Source organism: Hemitrygon akajei, chromosome 8 (genome assembly GCF_048418815.1).
Source record: "Hemitrygon akajei chromosome 8, sHemAka1.3, whole genome shotgun sequence".
Classification (NCBI taxonomy): Eukaryota; Metazoa; Chordata; class Chondrichthyes; order Myliobatiformes; family Dasyatidae; genus Hemitrygon; species Hemitrygon akajei.
The window spans coordinates 166,952,445-166,967,348 of record NC_133131.1 but is presented as its reverse complement, the minus strand read 5'-3'; the positions used below and the strand labels follow the sequence as shown (position 1 = coordinate 166,967,348).

The 14,904-nt window shown below is 44.0% G+C and overlaps 1 protein-coding gene across 6 annotated transcripts in view; it reads right to left on the bottom strand.

Moving 5' to 3' along the window:
* Positions 1-1,398, bottom strand: part of sec22c (SEC22 homolog C, vesicle trafficking protein) — a 48,786-nt gene extending 47,388 nt beyond the window's left edge. For all 6 annotated transcript variants that reach the window (XR_012100073.1, XR_012100072.1, XM_073055016.1 and 3 more), the window contains exon 1: positions 1,143-1,398. The gene's annotated coding sequence lies outside the window, so the exon portion shown is untranslated. The remainder of the gene's footprint in view (positions 1-1,142) is intronic.
* Between the last annotated feature and the right edge of the window lie 13,506 nt (positions 1,399-14,904).

Below are 14,904 nucleotides of genomic sequence, written 5' to 3'. Positions count from 1 at the left end.
ACCACCAGGTCATCAACCTTCAACAATCAGGTTCCTGAACAGAGCAGATAAAATCACTTAACTTCATTCACCCCCAACACTGAATTGTTCCCATACCTATGGACTCTCTTTCAGGGACTCTTGATCCAATGTTCCCAATATTTATTACTATTATTATTTTGTTTCCTTGCACTTACTGTGAATGCCTACAAGAAAATGAATCTCAGGACTGTATATAGTGACATACGTACTTCGATAAATTTACTTTGAAGTTTATGCAGCTTTTTATGACTTGCACTGTACAGCTGCCACAAAATAAACTTCATAACCTTTCTCAGTGATAATAAATCTGCGCAGTCATGACTCCTGCATAAAATAGCTCGGAATTTCTGACTTCGCACTATAACCCTTCTGTCCACTGCAATAAGGACAGACAACAGACTGCAGATGCTGGAATCTGGAGCAACATGGGATGAACAGCCTTAAATGTCAGCCTGCCGAACGTGCTTTGAACATTGTTTGCTGCTCCACGGGAAACAAACTTGTCTAACGCTTGTCCTAGGATCAACATCATGCCCACAGCCCACGCTCTCATTCCATGCACGCAGCTCGGCTGTGCGAAGAACTCCGGGACATAACCTCTTTACGTTATTATCATCGGGGAAGAGGTACGGGAGCCAGAAGACTCACACTCAACAATTTAGGAAGTTTCTTTCCCTTTGCCGTCAGATTTCTGAACACTACCTCACTATATTGTGAGTGGAAACTTGATTGAAACACTCAAGATGTTTAGGCATCTTGGTGAGGTGAAAGAAGAGAGAATGGAATCGTATTTCGTTCAGACTCCCCCTTGAGATTTCTGAACCCACAAACACGTTCGTTCGCTATTTTGACGCAGAACAACAGATTTCACGACATATGTCAATGACAATAAACCTTATTCAGACTCTGTCTCGACAGGACGGACAGTCGCTGTACCTCGGGGATATCCTCAGGTGGTTCTGCGGCCGTGAGGAGACAACAACGTCTGCCCCTTGAAGCCGGTAATTTTCCCAAACGCCAACCCGCCCCGTAACGCTATTAAATCACATTCGGCAGGCTGACACGCCAGACCATGACCATTTTCGCTGTTATCCGCTGTGATTTTATTCCAGAGAACTCACCTGTCGCCTCTTATCGACGCTTCATTGTCGCCGCGCATGCGCCCAGGAAGAGGGTGGGCCGGGACTGAAAGCTGCGCATGCGCCAGGGACTGCAGCGCATGCTGGAGTTTGTAGTCCAACAACCAAACCAGTCTCATTCCGCGCGCCGTATCTTGCCTTCCGTCAGCAGCATCAAAAACATCAGTCGAGTCATAATAAAATCCTTCTTTTTATTTCATAACACTGCCGCTGATGGCGCTCCTCTTGACATTATCATTCTTCCACCGATTCCGAGGCTGCTCCGCCCTCAAACTTCTCTCTCGCGAGCTCTCCGGGACGAGTTCTCGAGACAAAGCAGCGCGAGATCTGGGCCGCGTGGGTTTCCATTGGGGTGGCGGAGCGCGGGAAATTCAAATTTGCGGAGCATTAACTGGTGAAGACTTCAAAAAGGGAAGCGGTGCACACGATCCCGCCTAACATCAGTGGTCACAAGCAAGAGAAAACCTGCAGATGCTGGAGATCCAAGCAACATACACAAAATGCTGGAGAACACAGCAGACCAGGCAGCATCTGTGGAAAAGAATTCTAATGAAGGCTCTCGGCCAGAATCATTGACTGTTCACTCTTTTCCATAGATGCTACCTGGCCTGCTGAGTTCCTCCAGCGTTTTGTGCAACGTCTACAGTGTAGGGGTAGAGAGGGTGGAGAGTTTCGAGTTCATCACCTGCCTGTCCTGGTCCAACCACAGCTAAGAAAGCTCAACAACACTTCTGCTTCCTCGGGAGGCTAAAGAAATCCGGCATGTCCCCGTCGACCCTTACCAGTTTTTATTGATGAGCCATAGAAAGCATTCTGTCTGGATCATCGCAGCATGGTGTGACGCATGACCGCGGGAGTCTGCAGAGTTGTACGCACAGCTCAAAATGGTGGATGGAGTTGATATGGCCGACCGCAAAAAACTACAAGTTCAGAGAGTTGTGGACTTCACAGAAACCAGCTTCCTCTCCATTTTATAAGGACTAGCTTTATTTATCAGACAAACATCAAAACGTACAGTGAAGTGCATCTTTTGCATCAACGACTATTCTGAATATGTGTTGGGTTAGGACTCTAGACTCATGGACTCTGTCCACACTTTCTGCTGCCTCAGTAAACTGCCAACATAGTTTGTTTTGACATTTTTTAAAAACTAAATTCCTAAACTGTGGAATTCAATACCTAAAACTATAAGGAATGCAGATTTGATTGACAATTTTAAATGCCAGCTCAAAACCTATTTATTTAACCTTACATTTAACCAACATCTTTTTGTCTTTTATTTTTATTTTTATTGTATTTTTATGTTTGCAATTTTATCCTATTGTAAAGTACCCTGAATTACAGCATCAGTATGAAAAGCACTCTATAAATAGTTATTATCCACGGAGCGAAGTTAAGATGGCGCTAAACGGCGATTCCTTTGCTTGTATCTTCAGAAACATCTCTATTTCCATCTTTAATATCTTTATTTTTCTCTTTCAGGGTTCTTTTGAAGTCCCTGACCTGGAGTTACACGCTGACATCAGTTCTTGGCGGGAATGAGACCCGTTCTCAGGGTTTCAGGACTGGCCGTTGTTCGGCACACCAAGCGTTCGGCCTGAGAGCCCAGCTCAGATTTGGAAGCCTGAGAGCTCGGGGCTCTGGAGACGGGCGGATCGAGGGTCAGTGACACGGCTGGAAACCCATGTGTTGTCAGGGGAGTCGGGAAAATCTATTGCTGTGTGCCCAAAGACCCGGGATCTTTGCGATTTTTGAGAATAGAGCTCAGAGGAAGCAACGTAACGGACTTTTAACATCGCAAACCAGTAAGTGTTTGTTATGTCTCCCCATTTGCTGAGAAAATGGAGACACCTCCTTCTCCCTTATTGGGAGAGAGAGAGAGAGAGCCTATGTTGAATGCCGGGTGTAACGCGAAGTCTTTGGGGTAACTGCAAGTCTGTATATGTGCTTTTGCTTTGCTCACGCTTGAGTGCTCAGTGGGGGTGCCGATGGTTGCTTTTTTTGTTAGTGGGGGGAGGGGGGTTTGTTGCTCGCTGCCGCTTCCACACAGGAGGGAGGGGAGCTGGGGGGTTACTTTGGGGTTCTTATGTTTAACTGTCCTTCATCCTTTGGGGCACTTCTCTGTTTTTGTAGATGTTTGTGAAGAAAAAGCATTTCAGGTATATTTCAGGTAAAATGTATATTGCATACATTTTTCTGACATTAAATTGGACCTTTGAACCTTATCATAATTATTAACAATATGAAAGACCGCACCCATCCCTGACAGTCCTGTTTCACCCCTCTACCATCAGGCAGAAGATACAAAAGTCTGAAGGGATGTATCACTGGACTCAAGGACAGCTTCTACTCTGCTGTTATAAGAACTTTGAACAGTTCCCTAGTGTGGTAAGATGGATTCTTGACCTCACAACCCACCTCTTTATAGCCTTCCACCTTACTGTCCGCCCGCACGGCACCTTCTCTGCACTTTATTCTGCATTCTGTTACTGCTTTTTCCTCTTACTACTTTGACGTACCAATGTGATGAAATGATCTATATGGATGGTGCATAAAAGATCTTCACTGTCAGTAGGTGTAACAACTTACCAGCCCTCTTCTCCTCTCCCCCTTCTGCAGTTGCCTATGAAGAGGCAGAAAATGCTGGAAAATCTTATAATGTTTTATGCCTTATGTTTCATGCCAATGGCCTTTCATGGGAAATAATTAGTCTTGAAAATAAACTGCATCCAAAACAGAAAACATTAGAAGTACTCCGCAGGCAGTGGGCGGACATTCCCCATCAATGACCTTTCATAGGCATGGTGGCATAGCTTCGTAGTGGTTTGTCCAATTGCTCTACAGTGCTGGCAGTCACTGATCAGGACTCGGTTCCCATGGCTGCCTGTGAGGAGTTGTCCCTGTAACCGCATGGGCTCCTATAGTCCAAAGGCATGTGGGTTAGGGTTGTAAACTTTAGTCACGCTATTTAGCGCTTGTTGTGATGGAAATAACTGGTTCTTTGAGTCTCAACAGTAGAGGCCTGGACACACACAGTTTTAATAATAAGGAATTTATTATTAAAGGGGAAGTCGGGTCAACACAAGCAACTACAATACACAGAAAGAGGTGTGGGGACAGGGTACGGTTACACATACAAAGAACAAGGGAAAAGCACTACGACAGCTATCCCCCTTGACCTTGGATAGCTGCGGCTCCCTTACCAGGACAAACGATAGACCTTCCCAAACATAAATCAATGCACTTACCTTCAATGAGGTGGTCTGTAAGAGAGACCGAGCCAGGGGCAAGTCTCACCTTTTATAGCATGGGGCTGGGCGCGATAATCCAATTAAGGTGACCAATAATTTAGGTGTGCATTGATTAGTTTGGGGGGACCAAATGTTGATTGGCATGTGGTGTGTCCTCCGACCAGCCAGGTGGCAGTGCGTCTGTCACGTGGCCGGTATCTCTGGATACAGCGCTGAAGCATGGCGATACTCGTGGGCTGCCCCCAACACAATCATCAGACTGTGGTGGTCGTTCTCACAAGCTGTGCATTTCACTGTGCTTCAATGTTTCACTGTACGTGAGACAAATAAAGCTAATCTTTTTTAAAAAACATCACTATTCTCAAATACATTCTAAAATGCTTTCAACAGGGTAAGTAACCTTGTGTAGTCGCAGATATAGTATGGGCAATGGGTAAATCACTGTGCACTAATCAATGATTCCTCTCATCCTTTTAATAATCTCTGGCCTCCTACCATTAGACAGGATGTAATGCAGCATCATGTATGAAGTGTCAGTAGCGTTAATCTGTTGACTTTTTAACTTGTATTCTATATGCACCTTATTGCTTGTTGATTTATTGGTGGTAATACTTTATGTGTTCTGTGTGTGAGTTGTATGTACTGTGTTTTGCACCTTGGTCCGGGGAACATTGTTACATCTGGCGGTATACATGACGATAAACTGAGCTTGAACTTGAACACTGTGACTGAAGCATTTTGGTATTACTGGCACCTGCTGTCAAATTCCAAAGCTCATACTTTGCCTTTTCAGGAACTAATTCCTCAGTGTTGTGTTACAGTTTCTGTCTCAATAGTGGCATGTGGTAAAAGAAACCAGGCTGTAACAATGTGAATATTTACTTTAAATCTCAGTTTATGTTTCCTAATTACTAGCCCTAACATGTATACAATACTAATTGTGACTTTAGGACATTCCTAAGGACTTTACCACCAATGGAGTATTTTTCAAGTGTGGTCACATTTGTAATCTAACAATAGAAAACAAAGACATTCTCCGTCTAGTCACTTGCACCTGTTCTGCTATTTGATAAGATCATGGGTGATCTTTTATTTCTGCCGAAACCCTGCAGTAACTGAATCATTGGGCGGGTTGCTCATTAATTATGTTATGGTTACTATAGATTTGTTTAGTATACCCACAAGAAAATCAAACTCAGGGTTGTATCGGGTGACATATATGTACTTAGATAATAAAATTTACTTTGAAGGACTATAGAGAGCTTGATGAAATGGCTGATAGACTATGCTCTAAGAATGAAGAGCTCTTCCACATGGTCCTTAAGCCCGATGGTGGTTGCTGTCGATGCAGCAATTACTGCTGCCTTAACAAGGCCACCACGGACATTATTTACTTGGATTTCTAGAAGGCGTTAGATAAGGTGCCGCATAAAAGATTTATCCATAAGATAAGGATGCACAGAGTTGGGGGTGATGTATTAGCATGGATAGAGGATTAGTTAACTAATAGAAAGCATGGGAGTTACTCTGGTTGGTAATCAGTGGTGAGCGGGGTTGCTGCTGGGCTTGCAACTGTTCATGATATACATTAACAATTTGGAACAAGATCGAATGTAGTGTGTCTAATGACAGTAAATTGGGTGGAAAAGCAAATTGTGCAGAAGGTACAGAGAGTCTGTGGAGAGATGTAGATAGGTTAAGTGACTGGGCAAGGGTCTGGCAGATGGAATACAATGTTGATAAATGTGAGGTCATCCAATTTGGAAGGAAAAATGGAACAGCAGATTATTTTTTACTGGTAAAAAAATCCCAGTATGCTGCTGTACAGAGGGACTTGGGAATGCTTGTGCATGAATCACAAAAGGTTGGTTTGCAGGTGCAGCAAGCTATCAAGAAGGCAAAAAAGATTGTTGGTCTTCATTGCTAGAGGGATTGAATTTAAGAGCAGGGAGAAACATCATAGCATTTCTGTTTGATTGAACCCCAAGTCATACCAACCCTAGATGTATATTGTTTGTGAAAGGTGGCCTCCTCACTGCTGAATCACGTGGATGTTAGCAGAGGTGGCTATCAGGCCAAGTTTGCGTATGAGCCCAGTGAGGGGGTTTACATTTGTGGAGGACCATCATCCGGGGAGCTCGGATGCTGTATGACTGCTATTCCAGAGTTGATTAAGCAGATTGTGTATTTAAGCTTGTGTTTAAACTACTGTTGGGGAAAGTGATTAAGGTACTTCATTATGGACAACACAGGGATTAAGGTTTGGTGTGATTCAAAGAGATTATCCACAAATAATGCTTGTGTTCTGAGCAGGGTAGATATCCGAAGCCCTGATGATCTGCTAATTAGAGTGGTGAGTTCTGTGAAAGTATTGGGGGAATGTTACATTGGTTAAATGACAGTTTGATCAATCAGCAGGTAAGGATACAGTGCTGTAACTGAAGTAGCATTGCCTGGTATGATCAGGACACCTGGACAGGTAGAGCCATGGGCAGTCTATATTTTTAAAGAAGGTAGGGGCATGTAGCCGAGGGTGAAGACTTTAAAGACAAGTTGTTCTCGTTTCTGCAAAGTGTGGAGAAGGAGTTGTCTGATGTGAAAGGTCCTTCAGCAGGTGATGAAAATTCTGAGCTGGTTTTGGCAATTACCGTACATCACTGGTACATAAATGCCAAAGTTATCGTAGGCTGAGAATGTTCTCTGGAGTCAAGCCCACTCCTGATGGGGAGGAAGAATTTGAGACTTGGGAGGAGCAGATATTGCAGTTGCTGAATGAGTGGCAGTGCTCAGATAATATGACAAGACAGCGTCTGGTAGAGAGTCTAAGAGGTCTGGCTGCTGAGACAGAAAACCGCTTGGTCATGTCCATGGGCTGCATACAAGGGTTAGAAAATGTTTTTGGAATGATGGACAGCCCAGCTTCAGGCACACATTCTGGGAGAAAGTGGAAAAACTTTCTGCCTGCATTTTCAGGCTAGAGAGACAGCTGCATTGCTTGTGCCATAAAAGGGCCATTCAACTGGCTGAGATAAATTGATCGAGGATGGAGTAAGTGATGAAGGGCGCGTGGCTATGTGACGTGACTGCTTTAAACATCCGTATGCCTCATAAGACGCGTCCTCTTCCCTCCTTTGTTGAGCTGATCAGACAAGTAAGAAAATACAATGGAGGAGAGGGAGGTGAGGACAGTTGTAATCTCTGCTGCTGAAGCAACCCCTGATGCCACATAAGTGGGGGGTTTGCAAGATGTGGTGATAAACCTTCAAGCTGAGGTACCTCGGTTGACGTCAGCTAGTGCTGCCACCAGGTGTGACCGGGCTGATAGGAAACAAGATGCATACTAAGCAGAGGGCTGCTGCTAACAGGGGTCTCTCGATGAGAGAAACAACCGGTATTTTCTGTTAGAACAATGGTGAGGATGGATATTTCAAATGGAGTGTGAAGGACAGGAAAAGAACTGTCAGAAAGTAACAACGGTAATTAAATAGAAAAGGAAGTTGGAAAACTTCGGAGTGACCCAGTCAGGGAACGGTAAGGCATCTCAGAGAGAACAGATTCCAATCAATGTATCAAGGCTCAAGGAAAATACTAAAGTGAAAATCCCTATTCCTAAAGGCTTAGTGGGACCAAGCTCAAGTGTATCCATACGGATTGAGAATATTTATGCTAGAGTTCTCAGGTTACACTACAGATCCTTTTACAACCTGTATTTGACACACTTACCGTTAATGCCATTTAGTGCCCTAGTAATTTGGGTCCTTAGTACTGATGATTACCCGTATGATGGTTACTTGTCATTGGGGTTTTTGGAAGCAGATGTTGGAGTAGCTGAGACCCTTGATACATTAGTGTTGGTCTGTTCAGATCCGGTTGAAAAAGGTGAATCTACCGTTGTTGTAGAAACAAATACTCCTGTTGTGAAGAGGTTCATGGGAGCATGCAAGGAGAGAGTTTTTTGAAAAGCTTGTCCATTCACTTGGTGTTCAGAGATGTTTTTGAGAAGATACAAGTACCTCCTAAGCATACTGATGACCATAAACAAAGAACTGTGTGGTGCACCCAACCAAACCCATCGTGTTACATCCTGGGGAAGTAGCTAGAGTGGCGGGGATCCCCAAATTCCCCAGAATGCCTGATGCCATGTCCCTCCTTGTGGAAGCTCCAGAGGATCACGAAGAAGAGTCAGGTTTACAGAGGCATGAGGGAGCAGGTGGCCAGAATTGATTAGAAAAGAACACTGGCGGGGATAATGGCAGAGCAGCAATGGCTGGAATTTCTGGAAGCAATTCGGAGGGCACAGGATGGATTCATCCCAAAAAGGAAGAAGTATTCTAAAGACAAGATGACACAACCATGGCTAACAAGAGGAGCCAAAGCCAACAAAAAAGCCAAAGAGAGAGCATAAAATATAGCAAAAATTAGTGGGATGTTAGAGGATTGGGAAGCTTTTAAATACCAACAGAAGGCAACTAAAAAGTCATTAAAATGGTAAAGATGGAATATGAAAGTAAGCTAGCCAATAATATTAAAGAAGATACCAAGAGTTTCTTTAGATGCATAAAGTGGATAACAAACTGCTGAAAAATGATGCTGGAGAGGTAGTAATGGGGGACAATGAAATGGCGAACGAACTGAATAAATATTTTCCATCAGTGTTCACTGTGGAAGACACTAGCAGTATGGTGGAAGTTCCAAGTGTCAGGATCATGAAGTGTGTGAAGTTACCATTACTAGGGAGAAGGTTCTTGGGAATCCAAAAGGTCTGAAGATAGATAAGTCACCTGGACCAGATGGTGCACACCCCAGAGTTCTGAAAGAAGTGGTTGAAGAGATCATGGAGGCATTAGTATTGATCTTTCAAGAATCACTAGATTCTGGAATGGTTCCAGAAGACTGGAAAATTGCAAATGACAATCCACTTTTCGAGAAGGGAGAGAGGCAGAAGAAAGGAAATTATAGGCCATTTAGTCTGACCTCAGTGGTTGGGAAGATATTGGAGTCGATTATTAAGGATGAGGTCTCAGGGTACTTGGAGGCACATGATAAAATAGGCCGTAGTCAGCATGGTTTCCTCAAGGGAAAATCTTGCCTGACAAATCTGCTGGAATCCTCTGGAAAAAAAAACAAGCAGGATAGACAAAGGAGATTCAGTTGATGTTACGCACTTGGATTTACAGACATTTGACAAGGTGCCACACATGAGGCTACTTAACAAGCTACAATCCTATGGTATTACAGGAAATATTCTAGAATGGATAAACCAGTGGCTGATTGGCAGGAGGCAAAGAGTGGAAATAAAGGGAGCCTTTTCTGGTTGGCTGCTGGTGGTTAGTGGTGTCCACAGGGGTCTGAGTTGGAATCGATTCTTTTTATTTTTATGTCAAAGATTTGGATGATGGAATTGAAGGCTTGGTTGCAACATTTGCGATGATATGAAGATAGATGGAGGTGCAGATAGTTTTGAGGAAATAGAGAGGCTACAGAAGGACTTAGACAGAATAGGAATATGGGAAAGAAGTGTCAGGTGGAATGCAGTGTCAGGAAGTGTATGGTCATGCATTTTGGCAGAAGAAATGAAAGGGCTGACTATTTTCGAAATGGACAGGAAGTACAAAACTCTGAGGTGCAAAGGGATTTGGGAGTTCTTGTGTAAGATTCCCTAAAGGTTAATTTGAAGGTTGAGTCGGTGTGAGGAAGGCAAATGCAATGATAACATTTCATTTCAAGAGGATTAGAATATGAAAGCAAGGATGTAATCTTGAGACTTTATAAAGCACTCATGAGACCTCACTTGGAGTATTGTATGCAGTTTTGGGCACATTATCTTAGAAAGGATGTGCTGAAACTGGAGAGGGTTTGAAGGAGGTTCAGAAAAATTATTCCAGGATTAAATAGTGAAAAGAGTTTGACGGCTCTGAGCCTGTATTCACTGGAATTCAGAAGAATGATCGATGACCTAATTGAAACCTCTCAAATGGTGAAAAGCCTTGATAGAGTGGTTGTGGAGAGGATGTTTCCTATGACTGGAGTGTCATAGGCACTCCAGAGGACCAGAGGACATATCCTCAGAATAGAGGGGCCTCCTTTTAGAACGGAAATGAGGAATTTCTTTAGCCACTGTTTGGTGAATCTGTGGAATTCATTGCCACAGGCAGCTGTGGAGGCCAAGGTTTTGTGTATATTTAAGGCAGAGGTTGATAGATTCTTGATTGGTCAGGGCATAAAGGGATATGGGGAGAAGACAGGAGATCGGGAATGAAAGGAAAAATGGATCAGGCGTGATGAAATAGCAGAGCAGACTTGATTGGCCAAATTGCCCAATTCTGCTACGACATTTTATGGTCTTTGCTGGTGAGAACTGAACTGCAGAAGCCTTTAGCTGTGCATATAAACAGGATGACAATGATTGTCAGGAACACCTCAGAGAGAGAGGTTACTCTCAGATGTTGGATGCCAATGGCACATCTTTTCCCAATGAAGGAAATATCTAGTTTTCCAGTGAGAAAACTGGGAGAGAGACAGTCTCCTGGATTGGGAAATTTAACAGCAAAGTCATTCAACTTTGGTGACTCCCCAGTGCCCGAGGGATGGAAAAAGAGACTAACGGAGAAGATGTTGAAGTTCAAAGATGTCTTTTCTACTGACGGGTTTGATGTGGGTTGCTCCAAGAGTACTCGCCACACTATCCGAATGACAGAGGACACCCCTTTCAGAGAAAAGTCGCAACAGCGGAGTGTGTGTTAACTACTGGACATTGAACTGTTACGAACCCCGTAACTGGGTCACTTACCAGCAAAGATAGAGAGGTCTATTGAAGTCTGATGGTACTATTTTTAACAGTATTTATTAGTAAAAATACACAAAAATAATATCAATGCAAACATACAGATAATATACGTTGTCAATACTAAATCTAAAAGTGCGGGTATAATAATAATCAATAAGAAATAGCTCTATCGTTGTCTAGGGGAGAATGTATTGTCCGATGGAAATATAAAAGTCACTCAGTTCATGCAGGCTGCAGCCTTTTGTTGGAGAGAGAGAGAGAGATTTTTAGAAACTTGCCGGCTTTCCTTTTTATGATTTTGATCCGTCAGAATTTCGTTGGTGTGGCCATTCACTGGTGGCCTCTTCTTTAGCTAAGCCATTCTTCCGTGGTAAGGCTGCCAATTCCCAGGCAAGGGAAAAGGACGCACGCGAGCCCCCCACCGGCTGTCGCTATTAAACGCTGTCACGGGATTTCTAGCGTTTCTCCTGGTGCGTCTAAAGGGGTTGTTCCCCAGACCCTCTTTTATCCTTACTCACGGGGTCTCAGATGTCAATCAGGTTGGGATGATGCAATCCCTCAACCAGCCCACTCTGGTCATCCCCTGAGGGCTTCAATGAACAGTACTCAATACACAATTCCATCTCCAAGAGACAATGGCCGTTATCAGGGGCTTTGTTTCCGCTGAGGCCAGGACACATTCCAAAACCTTGTGGATTCTGCGTGTCTCTCTCTCATTTCCTGGGTCCCAGACCCGAATTAATAGCGATCTTGCGATTCTCAAGAAGGAGGGGGCTACTTTGTACCCTTCGGCCCCTCAGAGTTGTGGCACATTTGTAACAGAACCGATGTACAGTCCCCAACCAGTATACTGTTCCATGGATTGAGGATGCTCTGACCTGCCTGAGTGGAGCAAAATGGTTCAATATGTTGGACCTAAGGAGAAGGTATTATCAGATACACATGAGTAAAGCTGACAAAGAGAAGACAGCATTCATATGTTCACTTGGATTCTTTCACTTTGAAAGAATGCCCCAGGGCATATCAGGAGCATCAGCCACTTTTCATCGTGTCATGGAGAAGACTGTTGGGAACAATGAACTTGCTTGAGGTACTGGTCTATTTGGATGATCTCATAGTGTTCTGGTCTACACTGAAGGAGCATGAGACAAGACTACTGAAGGTGCTAGACTTCCTGAAAGCTGAAGGGTTAAAACTATCACTGGAAAAGTGCCAGTTTGTAAGATATCATTCAACTACGTTGGGCACATAGTCTCACAAGATGGAGTAACTACGATCCATCCAAGATAGAGGCAGTGACTACATGGCCAAGGCCCAAGAATGTAAGTGCCCTACACTCATTCCTTGTAGTGGGTACTACTGGAGATTTGTGAAGGACTACTCTAAAGTAAACCACCCTTTGAATCAGCTTCAATATGGTTACCCTCCCTTTGAGAAGAAAGGGAAGAGAATGAAAGGAGAAGATGGCAAAGTTTATCTTAGCCCTTCAGAAACTTTTGGGGAAAGATGGGATCCAAAATGTGGGAAGGTCCTTCAGCTACTGAAAGAGTTACTGACAAAAACACTTCTGTTGGCCTTTGCAAGCCCCAAATTGCTAAATGTACTGCATACCAACACCAGCCATGAAGGTTTAGATGCTTCTATATCAGGACCGGGGCAAAGGGTGGTTGCTTTCGTCAGCCGCAGACTGTCACCCTCTGAACGAAACTACTACCCTATGCACAAATTGGAGTTTCTGGCATTGAAATGGGCCGTGGTGGATAAATTTAGTGACTATGATATGGTGCCAAGTTTGAGGTGAGGAGTGACAACAATCCATTGACTTATATCCTGACCTCAGTGAAGATGGATGCCACAGGTCAACATTAGTTGCCAGCATCATCTGCTTATGATTTCAGCCTGAAATATTGGCCAGAAAGCCAGAACATTGATACAGATGCGGTGTCCCAATGTTCGCATGAGGTGCTGGCAACGGACAGAGAGGGTGAGAGCGTTCCTGCCTCTGGAGCTAAAGCAACGTGCCAGTTTTCTACCACGGGGAACCATGGCATGTTAGAACGGTGGATCATTTGGGAGTTTATTGTTGTGCCCTTCCACAAACTCATTGCAAATGCTGGATACGAAGCAGTTTCCTGCCTTCAGTCCTGCGGAATTTGCAGCAGTCCAGCCAGGTGATCCTTGTATAGATGCCATTTGGTCATCTGTACCAAAGGGGATATGTTTGAAAAGACAAAACACCCTATTCAGGGTGTATTCAGAGGAAGATGCTGCCTACGAGACTTGCTTCATTATCTCATTTACAGCAAAGCTGCGATTGTCTTAGTTATCACTGCTTACTACACCAGATATGCTCAAGCTTTACCCACAGAGGATCAGAGAGCATCCACAGTTCCCAAAGTGTTATGGCAGGAGTATTTTGTTAATTCTGTCTCCCAAGAAGAATACACAGTGATCAGGGAAGGGACTTTGAGAGTCGGCTCATACATGAGTTACTGAACATACTTGGAGTTGAGAAGTCAAGGACCACACCATAACAACCTCAGGGTGTTCCCATCCTGAAAGGGTCAAACGGAAATTTTTAGACATACTTGGAACCCTAAATATCTGCAAAAAGAACAAGTGGAGCCAGCAGATTGGGCATTTGGTACACCTGCTGCAGCTGTACACAGAATGAAGCTACCAGATACCATACTATTTGATGTTTGGGTGAGAGCCTGTAGATCTCTGTTTTGGAGCTGCTAGTGAAGACTTGCCACAGAAGACATATCTCAAGTATGTGTCTGACATGAGTAAAGAGCTGCAATAGGCTTACGAGCTAATACTGATTTCTGCAACCAAGCAAAAATCAAGGAGATAAGAGGAGATAAGGTCGAAAGATTAGGTTCTCTCAACTGATGCCTGGAGAAATTTGGGGCTACTAGGGCTGACTGCTGGGTGACTACCTCTTACGTAGTGGAGAGCCAGATGCCAAATGTGCCAGTTTTCTGGGTGAAGCCAGAAGATGGGAATGGCCCTGTCAAAATTCTCCATCGGAATCACCTTTAACCCCTAGGTACATGTTGACCCAGAGCCTGACGTGGAACCTACACCTAGTGGGAGAATTCTGCGCAGAAGGAGAAGAACAGCAAGGCAGTCAGCGGGAAGACCTGAAAAGGACCCAACCACTGAATGCTGTACGGACTCAGAGGATGAGCAAATAGGGTGTGGTATACATTACCTTATGCAAACTCGCCAAGAATTGATGACAAGATTCCTGAATCTCCCAACCCTGACTCAGATGTAGTGGGGAGGACTACCAGTTGTCAGGCAAACGTGATGCTAGACAGTGAGGGGAAGCTGGGCTGAAGTGTAATTGGAGATGAAGCTGAGCTCAGTCAGGTGACAGGGGACCTGAGTTGCCAGAAGGCACGAGTGATAGATGGGGAGGCATCCCAGGGTAAACAGGAACAGTCACAAGAATTGCCTGCGGCTGAAGAAACTGAAGATGAGATAGGAAGGTCTCAGCAAGTCAGGAAACCCCCAGATAGGCTGGCATATGATGCACCGGGGAAACAGAGTGTTGCATCTATGCGAATAGTGAGATATGTTACTGTCATTTACAAGTAGATTGGGAGACCTAAAATCATGAAATTCATTTGAATACTATGTTATTAATAATGGTGGGTAGTATTTACACAGCATTCACTTAAATCAAGGTTTCTTTAAT